Here is a 15,001-nt window from a genome sequence, read left to right as displayed (position 1 = left end):
CACATTCCAGAGCAATGTGCATGGATCTTCAATAGAGAAATTATACAGAAGAAAGATAATTTAAGCAAATCATTCTTTCAAAAGCCTTAACCTTGGCCATAGCTAGTCCCTTTTTGATGGTTAATTTTATGTGTCATCTTGCCTGGGCACAGGCGCCTAGATATTTCATTAAACATTATTCTGGTCGTATCCATGAGGATGTTTCTGGATGAGATTTACCTTTGAATACAGATTGAGTAAAGCAGTTTGCCCTTCCCAATGTGGGTGGACCTAATCCAATCCCTTGAGGGCCTGACTAGAGCAAAAGGTGGAGTAAGGGAGAATCCACTCTCTGACTGACTGTGTTTGAACTTGGACATGAGTGTTCTTCTGCCCTGGAGCTCAGACTAGAATTTACTTAGATCATTAGCTCTTCTGGTTCTCAGGCCTTTGAACTCAGACTAGAAATATACCATTGGCTCTCCTGGGTCTCAAATTGCCAATTGCAGATTGCGGATTTTGGGACTTCTCAGCCTTTGTAACAATGTAAACCAACACCATATGCATATAAGCTGTATATATGCATATATGCTCCTAATTTGTTGTTTCTCTGGAGAACTAAGACTAATACACCCTCATAATAAGTTTATCAATCCAAGAAAGAGAGAAAATTGTGCTTAAAATGCACATGCTACATTGGCCTATGTTCTCTTGTCTCCATTGTCACCCTAAAGTGTTGACAATGAGAACAAAGAGTCAATTATGATGCTTAAATCATATATTATCTATATCTGGGAATTCAACTGACATAAGTAACACATTTTTTGCATGACCTTCAATGATGCCCCTTGTCTTGTCACATTAAGAATGAATAAGCACTCAACACTCTGGGTGCCCCACTTCCCCCTTACTGTCTGCCAGCTATAGCCAACATAACCCCGAGGGACAGTGATCACCCTAAACAGAAATTCATTGCAACTTATAAGCTGGGGGTCTGAAATATTTTACCTGGAAAAATCTATCATACAATACCTTAGACTACTTGTTTATGTCTCTTTAAAAAGTACAAATAACTTCAAACGTAATCACTAACAACGAGATAGCAACAGAAAAAGTAAATACCCTCCCCTCAACCTCATGCCTATGGAATTAACAAGATCAACCAGGAAATTATTTAGTTAACTAAGGTTAAAGAATAAAAGTGGCATTTTGGTTTCATTTTACAAACAATGCCACAACAAAACCCAGGTAAATCAATAAATAATCACACACATCAATTGTGTAGAGAACGTATACTGCAAATCACTTAATAAGATAGTTTTAATCATCAAGAACAGCCACCTTCATTTTATCTTACATTTTATTTAAATTCATTATATTTTGAAAAATTTTGCATCCTATATGAGAAACTAGCTTCAAAAATACAATTAAACTTTCCAAATGCCTCAGGGAGTATGTCTTTTTCCTATCCTCCCACCATAAAATTAGAAAGGAAGCTGATGGCTATTTAGCTGAGAGGATCCCTGTGGGTGACTGGAAAGTTGCTGGGGGGGAACAGAGGAGACATTACCTCTATTAGGAAGGTCACTGTTATTTTGAAGGGAATGGGTTTTTGCCTCAGTGCCTATAATGCTAATGTGTAGATCCAGAAGCTATACATTGACTTAGCATTTCAGGAAAGTACAGGCCATGCCATTGTGATACATTGGCATAGAACGCCAGGAGACACCTATTCAGATTTATCAATATTTACTCTAATACTCTCTAAAGTCAAGCTACTTAAACATTGAAGTCACATATATCAATGTAACTAAAGAAAAAGACTTTCTGTAAAGCACTAAAGGACCATATCTAGGTCTTTATTTTCTCTTGCCAAAACCATAAAGTTTGTGTAAAGATCAATTGAAAGAATACAGGGCAAAGTGTCATAAAAAGATTGGAATTATTATAATCATAAATTATTCCTCTGATGGCTGTTGCTGTGGTATAGTTTGTTCTATACAGCACTATAATGAAGCAGGATTCTGTTACTGTCAAGTTTTTTGATCAATAAAAATAACGAACTAAAGTAATTCACATTATCATTACATGGAGCTCTTCCAAGACCCAAACATTGTTTATTTCACTGTGAATGCACACTTGGATATTTTGCAATGTTAGAATAACCAGTTAATTTTCCAAACTATATATTCATTTTTAAATGAAAGGAAGAGGGCTTTTGCCTTGGGACCAATGATACTAATGTGTAGATGCAAATTCCAACTCTATGAGTTAGTTTTCACTCTTTGACCCACGTTCAATAACAAAAATATACTCAAGACACCTGTTGCAAAGATGCAAATTACGTTGATTAATAAAATTATCACAAATATTAAGCTACATTTATAACTTGCTTTTTATAATTCATTTTTCTTTATTTTGCTTCTTTTGGCTAAACAAATACCAGTCCCCTATAGATGTTTAGATTTGACTGACAAATTCAACGAGTGATATGTACTGACGTATATGTTTGCTTACAATATGTATTGGAAAAATATAAACGACGAGAGTGAGAAAAAATGGTTCCAAGTTTAATGTAAAAATGACTTTCTTTCAAAGTTGATTATTCCATTCTTCTTTTCTTTGGAGTAATTTCCAGTCATTGTTGGGTGGGGTGATTGAGAAGAATTGATTATTTAAATAGGACTGCATCTTTGGAGATTGCACTTAGGGCAAATGAATATTGGATATCCTGGTAATGGAAGCTCTCCCTAAGGGTATTTGAGTTTTCTTTCAGAGTAGGTTAAGTGCCATGATTAATACTCTGAGTAAGTATCATCTGCTATGTTATCAAAAGACATGAACAACTTGACATAGAAAGATGATAATTCACATTTGCCACAAACTAAATGCAGTTTTAGCCCTTTTCCAAGGGTAGGGTACATCAAATGCTGCTTGAAGTTTGACTCAATAGACAAATTGTCCATTTCTTCTTTTCCTCCCTGCTCAGACTGTTATCTGGGAGAGAATCATTTGCAGGAAAAGAATAACTTATCAGAAAGGAGAAACTGCACAGAAGATCCAAAGGCTCAACTGTTCCCATGTGTACTGGGCTTCTGACTCATTCTGGTTCTCGGGAAAGAGGAAAATCTCTGTTTCACAGCAATTTTCAGAGGGATTTGGGGGCTCTCAGGCTGCTATGAGCCAGTGGCTGCTGTGTGCATGCAGGAGGAGGTCATCTTGCAGAGGAGTAGAGATGTTAGCTCTGCAGGGAAATAAAGAAAGATAAAGAAGGAGCTAGTCTGCCTTGTGTATGTCATTTATCCCTTCCTTAGATTGGCAAACAATTTTCTTTCAAGTAAAGGGAAATAATACATTTGAACATTGTCAAACATATTTATCAACATATTTATATGCAATCTGAGTCGTTCATAATGATTTTCCTTTCTCCAGGCATTGGCAAACATAGATAATCAATGTTACCCGGTGACTACAAATAGTTTTCTCAAAAGGCTGTCTTCCCTTTTCAACAGACAGATTGTCAAACTACCAAATAGTAATGCTCAGCGTAGCAAAAATATCACTTAATTGACTATTTGCAGATTAACACTTTCTAGGGATCAGTAATGTTAGAAAGCTTTAATGGCTGTAGTAGTTTATTTTACTTAAAGACAAAGAACAGCCCAGGATCCATTAAAGAAGTCACTTGCTTATATAATACCACTTAGCAGATATTTTCTCTTTCTTCATGCAAACTTGGGATTCTTAGTACCAAGCAGATGTCTTGGGGACAAAGGCAGTAATTTGAAATATTATTACATTTCTTCAAAACAAAACAGAAAGAAACTTGAGGAATAAGAATATGCACATATATAGTAAAATAATTAAGAAATGAGTAGAAGGGTGATGATTTACAAAAGTATAAAATAAGTATTAAGATTCCAGTAATTCATAAATAATGAAGATAATATAAGGAGTCTGGCTAGAGTACAGACCATTTAAAACTTCCTGGTTTCTTTCAAGATTAAATAACTTCTCAGAAATCACTGTGCAGTTCTGATGCTTTTCCCCCATACCACGATACACCCACCACTTCATTATTTATAGAGACCTAGGTCGTATGACTGAAGATGACTCTGTTCCCAGAGCTGAAACTTCTGGGGATGGCTGATCAATTCCATTATTTCTAATACTCTAAACCACATACTCTAACCTAGCATTAGTTTGATCCCAGACTCCAGGGGTTCCTAGGGTTCTTTTGAAAGAAGGGTAGAGCGGCTGGTGGAGAAAGCTTGATTTCCATCCAGTGGGAATATTTTTATTTATATTATTAAAATCTACACATTCAACTTATGAAATTTAAGGTGACGTCAAACTAAGGTGAGCTGATAAATCTTGAGGGAAAAGCGTACATTGTCAGAGATTTTACTCTTATGATGCAAAGCTCCTTAGTGCTTAAGAGCATTAGTGTTGTCATGAGAAAACCTTGGTCATGGCTTTGACATTTACCAGCTGTATGACCTCAAACAAGTTATTTAATTTTTGTCTCAGTTTCTTCTTCTGTAAATGGGAATAATAATTCACAGGACATTTTGTGATGATTACATAAAGTGATGATCACAATGCCTGCCATATTTCACATATTCAAAAATAGAAACTATAATAACATTTTTATAATAATAATGATGATGATGATTTTTAAGGACTTTAAGGAATTATACAGGAATGTTTCTCCCTATATGACTAGCTCAGTATGATTCTTGGGGCAGTAATTAGAAGATCATTTTAGCTGGAAACTACATGATCTTCTGCGTCTGACAACTTTTTTTCTCATCACTGCTTTGCTTTACATTTCTAACTCTGCCTTCAGTAGGTACTTGCCTACTGAAGACACTATTTCTTAAATAGCAGATGAACTTGAAGAATAATGATCAACTTTATTTAATAATTTACTCAGTTTTCTCCTCAATTTTGCTTCCACCTAAATTCATGGCCCTCATTTCCCCATGATACGTTTAATTGTAAAGGTTTCTCCAACCTCTGTCGGACTGCACGATCACAATCCAATAAATGGAAAATGAATTTAATCAGTCAACAAGTGACCTTTACTGTATGTCCCAGCCACTGTTCTAAGGACTGAGGAAGCCTCAGTGACAAGACAAGACAAGCTTTCCCTCTCTGACGTCCCTCATGAAGAATGATTGCGATTTTCAAAGGGAGCTTCTTTATAGTTGTCAACTGTAGTTCAAGTATGCTTTGAATGAAGATTTTAGATTCATTTTTCATTATTTCTTCTCTGGTGCAACATGTATTTACCTTCAGAAGATTTTTAATGATAGCCTTTTCCAGAAGATCCTTGTTCATATTTCTCCAAAGATGGAGTTTACACATAGAAGTGCATGCTTAGACCCACCCAAGAACCAATAAAGCAAAACAAGAAAAAAAAAAAACTATGTAGAATCACAAACATTAAAATGTTCACCTAATCCCAGACTTAACTGAAAAGGTATATTTTCTACCATATGGATAATGGAATTTTGCACAGAAGTGCCAATTTTACTGCTGGGAAGTAAAGGTAAAGGGGCTAAGGGAACAATTGAGGAGTTATAAACCCCTTCCTTAGGAAACCTAAAGGAAGTGCTTGAGAACCAATGATTTAATAAAATCAAGCATATCAGCACATTCAAAAGAATAAAGTTAAATGAAATGAGAAAGAGAAGAGGGTCTATGTCAAATACTGTATTCATTTATATGGTAACTGAGAAATTTATCTCCATTGAGAAATTTAATGTCCTTAAAATCAGGCCCTCTCACTATTCTAATTTTCCTAATATTAATTTAGTTTGGTCAAAAATTTAGGTCAAACAACCTTGTCAAAAGAATTTACAATCAGACAATGAGGATTTTTTAGTTAGCCTCAAAGCAAAGAATGCTGTCTTTGACTGTGCAAACTGCGTGGGAAGGTAGTCATGGATTGAGTCACATCTGAACCTTGGGCATTCAGTGGGCATTGTGACACCACTGGATACTAAAATGATTACATAAAGGAGGTGGAAAATACAGCAATGGCCCATAAAGAAAAGGGAAACAGAAAATGCTTTAGTTTTGAAAATCTGTTAGCATCCTATTTGCAGCAAAAATTATCACCAACTGGTTATTTTAGTATAATTAGGATGCTAAGGTTGAAGTTATCAAGATCAATAAATATAGATTGAAAAAATAATTATGTTCTCCCAATTTTGCCCAGTATCTTCAGTCAAGCAAGTAATAGGGAAAAAGAAGAAATACCAAATATTTTCTTATATTCTTATCTGACCTGTTTTAAAATTAAGGTGAAATAGAACTCTAGTCATAGGATCTTTAGAACTAAATGAGCTTAAGTGCCACAGCTATGTCATATTATCTTGAAGGGAAAGGTAATTATTATTGTAACAGGCCCATTTCTTATTATCACTAATAATCTAAAATTATTTTGTCATGTAATTATTATCTACCATAAACAGCCAGTAGTGTGTTAAACTGATACTGAGAACTCCTTGTTATGCTCCAACTCCAAGGGCAAATAGTCTTGAATTACATTCATACTGTTTATTTTATTCATTATTAAATTGTCTGTTCAATATTCCAAAACGAAAGATCTCACAGAATTTCTAAAAAAGACGCTGCCTTTCAACAAATTATGCAATAGGTATTTGAGCCAATCACGTCTGTATTATTTGATGCATACTGACTTTACCTGGGTATTTTTTACACTCTCTAAGCATAGATTACTCATTAGTAAAATGATGATAAACATAGTACGAATGTCACACGACTGTTTGAACAACGTCACACAAGTGTTGCAAAAATTATTGAATAAAAAGTACTTAGCAAAAAAGCTCAGCCAATGTTAAGTTTCATGAATCAATCTGATCCCAATAAAAACCCAGCATACTATGTGTATGTGTGTGTGTGTATGTGTGTGTGTGTGTGATGTGTAAACAGGGTGATGTAAGGAAATTTAAAGGACCTAGATTAAACAAGATTATTTTGAAGAAGAGCAAAGTTGAAAGATCTATACCACCACACAGTGATGTAGTATAACACTATAATAGTAAATAAATTATGGTATTGGCTCAAGATACAGAAATAAACAAAAGAAGATAATAGAGTCTAGAAACAGACGCCCACACATATTGTCACCTGATTAATAACAAAGATATCACTACAATTCAGTCGTGGAAAAGATGGCCTTTTATACAAATGATGCTAGGATAATTTGAAAAACTGAATCTTGAGGCCCCAACTCTCATCATACACAAAAATATTCAAGATTAATCATAGATTTAAATGTAACAAAATAATAACATTTCTAAGAGAAGACATAGCACAATATCTTCATGACATTGGAGTAAACAGCTTGCAACTAACCCTAAAAGGAAAAAAATAATAATAATTGGATTTTATTAAAAGTAAGAATTTCTTCTCATCAAAAGATCATTAAGAAAGCAAGAAGATAATTCAAAGACTGAGAAAAATACACTTCCAATGTATGTATCAAATAAATGACTTATATCCAGAATAAATAAAGAAATTCCACCATAAAAAAGTAAAAACAAATTCAATTAAAATTAGGCAAAAATGTGAGTGGCATTTCAAAACACAGGATATCCAAATGGCTTTTGAGCATAACATGTTTATTCATCAGAAGAGAACAAATTAAAACCTCAGCCTGTACCATTCCTACCACCAAAATGGCTAGTACTAACAGGTCTAATGGTACCAAGTAGCAACGACATGAAGCTACCGGAGTTCTATTACATTGTTGGTTGAAATGCAAATTGATATAGGCAGACTGAAAAAATATTTGGAATTATCTACTAAAGCTAACTAAATGTATGCCTACCATATGATTCATCAATACCGCTCTCAGGTACATAGCCAAGAAAAGAATGTGTTAATATCCATAAGTAAATAAAAATATCCAAAACAGGTTTTTTCAGGTAATAGTAATTTTGTGTAAGAACGTCCTTTTTTTTTTGTTTTCTTTTATTATTATTATTATTATTATTATTATTATTATACTTTAGATTTTATGATACATGTGCGCAATGTGCAGGTAAGTTACATATGTATACATGTGCCATGCTGGTGCGCTGCACCCACCAACTCGTCATCTAGCATTAGGTATATCTCCCAGTGCTATCCCTCCCCCCTCCCCCCACCCCACAACAGTCCCCGAAGTGTGATGTTCCCCTTCCTGTGTCCATGTGTTCTCATTGTTCAATTCCCACCTATGAGTGACAATATGCGGTGTTTGGTTTTTCAACCCTTGTGGAAGTCAGTGTGGCGATTCCTCAGGGATCTAGAACTAGAAATTCCATTCGACCCAGCCATCCCATTACTGGGTATATACCCAAAGGACTATAAATCATGCTGCTATAAAGACACATGCACACGTATGTTTATTGCCGCATTATTCACAATAGCAAAGACTTGGAACCAACCCAAATGTCCAACAATGATAGACTGGATTAAGAAAATGTGACACATATACACCATGGAATACTATGCAGCCATAAAAAATGATGAGTTCATGTCCTTTGTAGGGACATGGATGAAATTGGAAATCATCATTCTCAGTAAACTATCGCAAGAACAAAAAACCAAAGAACGTCCTTTTTTGCACCACTGCACTCCAGCCTGGGCAACAGAGCGAGACTCTGCCTCAAAAAAAAAAAAAAAAAAGTCCTTTTTTTAAATAAATCAAAAAACTGAAAACTATCAAATATCCATTGACAATAGCATCTATGTAATTCATTGTATGTTCATAAAGTATAATATGAAACCATAATAAAAATTATAAACTACTGGCTGGGCATGGTGGCTCACTCCTGTTATACCAGCACTTTGGGAGGCTGAGGCGGGCGGATCACGAGGTCAGGAGATCGAGACCATCCTGGCTAATACGGTGAAACCCCATCTCTACAAAAAATACAAAAAGTTAGCTGGGCGTGGTGGTGGACTCCTGTAGTCTCAGCTACTCGGGAGGCTGAGGCAGGAGAATGGTGTGAACCTGGGAGGCAGAGCTTGCAGTGAGCCAAGATTGCGCCACTGCACTCCAGCCTGGGAGACAGAGCGAGACTCCGTCTAAAAAAACATATATATATATATAAACTACTGATGTACACAGAACAGACACTATGTTAAGTAAAAGAAGCTGGGCAAAAAAAAGTATATATTGTGTGATTCCATTATATGAGGTTCAAGAAGAGGTGAAACTAACACAGGCTGTAGGGAGGATGAGTTCTTGAGATGAAAGTGATACACGTGCCATGCTGGAAATTTTCAATACTTTTATCTCAGTAGTGGTTGTCAGAGACATATATTTGTACAATGTGTATGTACTTAACATTATATATTTTATTATTATTTCATTGTATATGTGCCCTACCTCAATAAAAAGTTTTAAAAATGAGTTATCATATAGCCACAATTACTAATCTGATCCCTTGTTTGAAAGAAGAGAATGGGTCAGGTGTCCTACAACCCCATTCTTGGTGGGTTCACCAATTCTCTCCCTTGGATCACTCTGTCAAAAGGTGACTGTGAATTTGATTAAAACAGTTTATAAATCACAAACCACAAAATGGGAAAATTCGGGTACTCTTTCCCACTTTATTTCTATTGAGAAACACCTGGCATTTGCTCTTTGTACCATACATGGCAACATTAAGATGGTAGAGGAAGAATGAGGGCTCAGGAAGAGAAAAGGGGGAGACGGGCTCAGTGGTTCATAACTGTAGTCCCACCACTTCGTGAGGCTGAGTCAGATGGATAGCATGTATCCAGGAGTTCGAGACCAGCTTGGGCAACATGGTGAAACCTCGTTTTTACAAAAAAGAGAAAACTTAGCTAGGCATGGTGGTGCGCACCTGTAGTCCCAGCTGCTCAGGAGGCTGAGACAATAGAATTGCTGGAGCCCTGGGGGCCAAGGCTACAGTGAACCCTGATTGTGCCACTGCACTCCAGTCTGGGCAAAGAGTGAGTCTCTTTCTCAAAAAAAAAAAAAAAAAAGAGAGAGAGAGGAAAAAGAAAAAAGATATAAGAGGAAAAGACATATTTTTAAATCTATCAAGAATGTTCTAAAGCTTGGTAAGAAAATAATATTATATATTATATATATGTATACATATATATGCAGACTAACTGATTTTAACATTTTTAGAAGGTACCAGACAACAAATCAAGCAATGATTTGTTAATTTAAATTTAAATTAAATTTAAAGCTTGAAAAGGAAGGAGACATTAAAGTGGTATTATTTGAAGAACGTGTTTGTTAACTTAAAAAAGCAATGAAAACCTACAGTGAAAATAATATATATGATAATATAGTTTAATTGGTGACTTGATACAAAGTTAACTTGTAGAAAAAATAAACATGTTACGTAAACAACAATCACTGGGAAATATTAAGTAGAATTGGAAATAATAAAATATTTGGTAATAAACTTAAGAAGAAATACGCAAGATTAATATTAAAAATGTATATACTGCTATGAGAAGACACAAAATTTAAATGCTAAGATGAGCGATAGTGTGTATAAGATAGTTCACATAATGGAGTTTCCCACATTAAACTCTAATTAACAAAGTCAAATGAAGACACCAACTAACTCTCTTTCTGTAAAATGGTAAGCTTATTCTATCATATAAGTATATGACTAAATAAGAAAGAAGGGACAGGAACATTCTAAACTTAAATATTAACGAGAACTAGCTTTCATTTGTATTAAAACATGGGTAAAAGCTGAAATAATTAAAATAATATGGCACCAGTTGAAAAATTGACGAACAGATCAATAGAACAATACAGAATGTCCAAGAAATATGCCAAATTCACACAGGAATTTAGTACATGATATCGTAATAATAAAATTTCGAGTTACTGGGAAAAAAGAAAAATTATTTAATACATGATTTTGGGGAAAAGGGTAGCCATTAGTAATAACGATTGAATTTCTACTTCCTGCCTTACTTCAAAATTATTTCCAGGAAGGAAAAAATGCCGACATAATAGGATTAGAATAATACATGACAAATATTAATACTTTTGAGAAGGGAAGACCTTAATATATCAGAAAAAAACTATCCAGAATCCATAAGTGGAAACACCGATATAATTAATTGTAACAATTTTTTTAAAGTCTGCATAGCAAAAACATCACATAAACAATATTGAAAGACAACAAATTTGGTGAATAATTTACAGCTTATATCACAACGCTTTAATTAAAAAAAAAGCCTCTAGATATCAAGAAGAGAATTGTCTAAAACCAAATAGAAAATGGGCAAAAAATGTGAACTGATAATTCATAGAAAAGCAAAAAAAAAAAAAGGCTTCTAAAAATATGAAAAGCTACCAAACCTCCTTCATAAAAAGATGAAAAAAACACATAAGCTACAATGTAATTTTTTTATGTTAGCAAAAATTGAAAATATTATGAAGCCAGTGTTCGTAACAGTTTTGGAAAACAATACTTTCACGTAATCCTTTTTGGAATCTAAATTTTCATAATTTCCATGGAAACTTACATTTTAAAAATACAGTTCTACTAGTTAAGTTGCCCTGCAGATATATAAGCTCCTTGATTAAAGGTTGTTTCTATAGCAATAGTAATTGAAGCATTAGATGTTATAACAAAAAAATTTGAAATACTCATCAATATGGTGATTGTTATATAAATGCATATAAATTATGGTATATTCATTCAATGCAACAATCATTTATTGGAATAATGAAATTAACGTAAAGACTGAGATACTTCTACATGAACTAATCTGGAAGGATCTTTAATTCTTATTGTCCAGTGCCAAACATCAAAGGGCAGAATGGGTGTGATACACTCAGAAGATGATATAAGAAGCTCAAAGGCCAGGTGTAGTGGCTCATGCCTGTAATCCCAGCACTTTGGGAGGCCAAGGCGGGTGGATCACCTGAGGTCAGGAGTTCGAGACCAACCTGGGTAACCTGGTGAAACCCCGTCTCTATTAAAAATACAAAAAACTTAGCTGGGCATAGTGGCAGCCACCTGTAATCCCAGCTACTCGGGAGGCTGAGGCAGGAGAATCCCTTGAACCTGGGAGGCGGAGGTTGCAGTGAGCCAGGATTGCACCATTGCACTCCAGCCTGGGCGACAGAGCGAGACTCTGTCTCAAAAAAAAAAAAAAAAAGAAGCTGAAAACAAGTGCCTCTAAAAACGGAGGCCAGACAGTTCATTGAGAAGCATAACCTTTTAAATTCTATGCCAATTAAATGTACTGCCAGCTAAAAATATTTTCTTCTAAGTTAAATATTTATCGGACCAAGAATAAAACTATTAAAACATGTTTGGTAAAACATAGTAGATTACCATGTATGTAAATCTCTAATCTCCCTTAGAACCTCCATTAAGAATGAGTCATTATTTTTAAAATCATAAATCCACACAAATGAAGAGAATGAATGGGAGAGAATCATTTGGGTACTATGAGATATAAATAAAATGTTGGAAATTGGAGAACAGATGAATAGATGGTTAGAAAGCCATTCAAAGCCGAAGCTCACACCTCCATAAGTAGAGGCCAAATTACAATTCACATCCAAAACTCTGAAATGAGTTACAATTTGTAAAACCTATAAAAATAGACATATGGGGAACCTCCAATAAAAATGACACATTTTTTGCACTCTTATCTTTCTACAGTGAAAGCCACCAGTTGACAAGCTAGGTTCCAATTTTTAAAGACCTCTCAGAAATGGCTGGCCAAGGATTATGGTATGTTTATGGAAAGCCTCTAAGATGAAAGACAACAAACCAATTCTACAAAATAAAGGAACTTCAAGGAAACAGAGGCAACGCCTATGGCAGAAAAAGCCTATAAACATAGTATAATTAGTATCAGATAAGAAAATATATTGCATCAATTGAACAACAGAATATTTAAGCATTAAGATAACAAGAATAAACTCATAAAAATTGAAAATATGACAAAGATTTTTTTAAAATATAATAGACACTGGGAAAACCAAGTTAAGAAAACAGTAAAACAAAAGGCAAAGAGATATAAAATTGGAGAAGAAAACAGTCAAATTATAATATAAACTCAGAATATGATTAAAAAGAGTTCTAGGAAGACAGAACTGGAAACACTAAGAGGAAAATGTATACATCAAATGAACAAATAAATACAGTTTTTTTAGTTCTGGAAGGGCATGAGTATTGAAATAAAACGGGATTGCATAAAGCTCAGCAAAATGAATAAAAGGAGACGTGTGCCAGGTTACACCATGTAGAAATTGTAGAAAACCAGGGTAAAAGTTTCCAAATGTTTCAGAAGAAAAAAAAAAGTTTTGGCTTAAAAAGGTAACATCAAAAGATACATCACTTTGATGCAATGCTTTCAGAATTCTGAGAAAAAATGATACCCATCTTATAATACTATATTCAGTACAAAACAACAATCATATGTGAGCATGCATTAACAAATTTTCAGACCATGTCTCAAAAACTGTCCTTTCATGTGAGAGCTGCCCAGAAAACCGGGCAGAATGTACTCTGCCCTGCCTTAGGTGTGACTGTTCGAATTCTAGACTGCAGGGTGTATGGAATTCCTGGGTTTCTAAATCAGAGTTGTTCTGTTGCCATTTATCCTTTGCGAAGAAGTTACTAGGGAATGAGATCCAACAAAAAAAGCATTAATCCAAGGAAGAAAGAAAAACCAGGATCTAGGAAACAGTAGCACCAGCCTGGCAGAAAGGAAAGGAATTCCCAGTATTGCAGTTAAGGAAAGTTTTCAGACTAGGATTAACAGCTGTCCATTATGCCTGGAGAAAAGTCCATATTGGACAGGAAACTAGATGTCTTAAACTATAGTTTGTCTACAAGGAAAAAGTTGAATAGGTTGATTCCCAGATGTGTTTTATCATTTTGTGACAAGTTTTATAAGTCCAGAAGATAATTTGGCAATTAATTAGTAATGGAGACATGGAAGACTAAGAAAATAAATAAGGGAAGCAATTATTAACTTTAGAGAAAATACAAAAGATTGTAAGTAAGAAAGTATGCATTGCATGGCTTTACTTTGAAGAACATTTATTTATGTTGTAATCATAAATCAATGCTGAATATTAATTAAATTTAAAGTACTATATACAGGAAAAGGGGAAAGGCGAAGTATGTATAGCTGGAGTGGTGATATATGTGTGGCTGCTACATCCTCTTCAGCCATGATAAGAAATCAAGAGATACTATCTAAAATTGAAAAATCAAAATGTATCACTTTTAACTATGCTCTCTGAAGGCATAAAAGTAAATAGGAGAAAGAGCTAAAAGACTTAAGTGTGGTTGGCTCTGAGAAGTGGAACAGAAATGGTAGGAGTGAAAAATGTATGTGTACATCTACTATTATGATGAAAATAAAATTTAAATTAGAAAGCACCTGAAAATTTACATGTAAGTACCTGATTTTTCTAGTAGCACGTTTAATTATTTTGTTGATTTGATTCTTCTCAACTCTTTGCAAAAGTTCTAATAACCCTTTTAAAACAAAGGGTTAAATATCTTCGACCCAACCATTTGCATATTTCACAGACAAGAGCTTGATTGAAGTACAAGGGCTTGATTTTGATGATGGTATTATCAGCATTAGAGCTGGACCAATGTACACCTCCAGGGAAACTGCAAACAGTGTATTATCATACAAAACACTTTTAAATTATTCCCTTTATTAAACCAATTTTTTCTGGCCTTGTCTATATGTTTGCTTTTGTACATATTAGTTACGTTTGCTGCATAATAAACCAACCCCAAAATGTAGTAGCTCAAAGTAACAATAAACTGATTAGCCCATGATTCTATGGTCAGCAATTTTGTCTGAGCTCAGAGGTGAAATTCTTCTGCTGGTCATGCCTGGGGTCACTCATGTGCCATCAGGAGCTGGGGTGGGCGAAGATGGCCTGTCATAGTCCTGATGGTTGTTGTCGGTTTTCTTCAGGTACCCCTCTGGTACCCCTCTTGCAACA

General features: G+C 34.7%; 1 long non-coding RNA gene across 1 annotated transcript in view; it reads left to right on the top strand.

Moving 5' to 3' along the window:
* Positions 1-3,254, top strand: part of LOC129012770 (uncharacterized) — a 56,479-nt gene extending 53,225 nt beyond the window's left edge. The window contains exon 5 of the long non-coding RNA XR_008493713.2: positions 2,969-3,254. This is a non-coding gene — a long non-coding RNA (uncharacterized LOC129012770). The remainder of the gene's footprint in view (positions 1-2,968) is intronic.
* Positions 3,255-15,001: the final 11,747 nt, after the last annotated feature.

This window comes from Pongo pygmaeus, chromosome 15, assembly GCF_028885625.2.
Source record: "Pongo pygmaeus isolate AG05252 chromosome 15, NHGRI_mPonPyg2-v2.0_pri, whole genome shotgun sequence".
NCBI classification, from domain to species: domain Eukaryota; kingdom Metazoa; phylum Chordata; class Mammalia; order Primates; family Hominidae; genus Pongo; species Pongo pygmaeus.
Note: the sequence above shows the minus strand (reverse complement) of the source record. Positions and strands in the feature narration are given on the sequence as shown.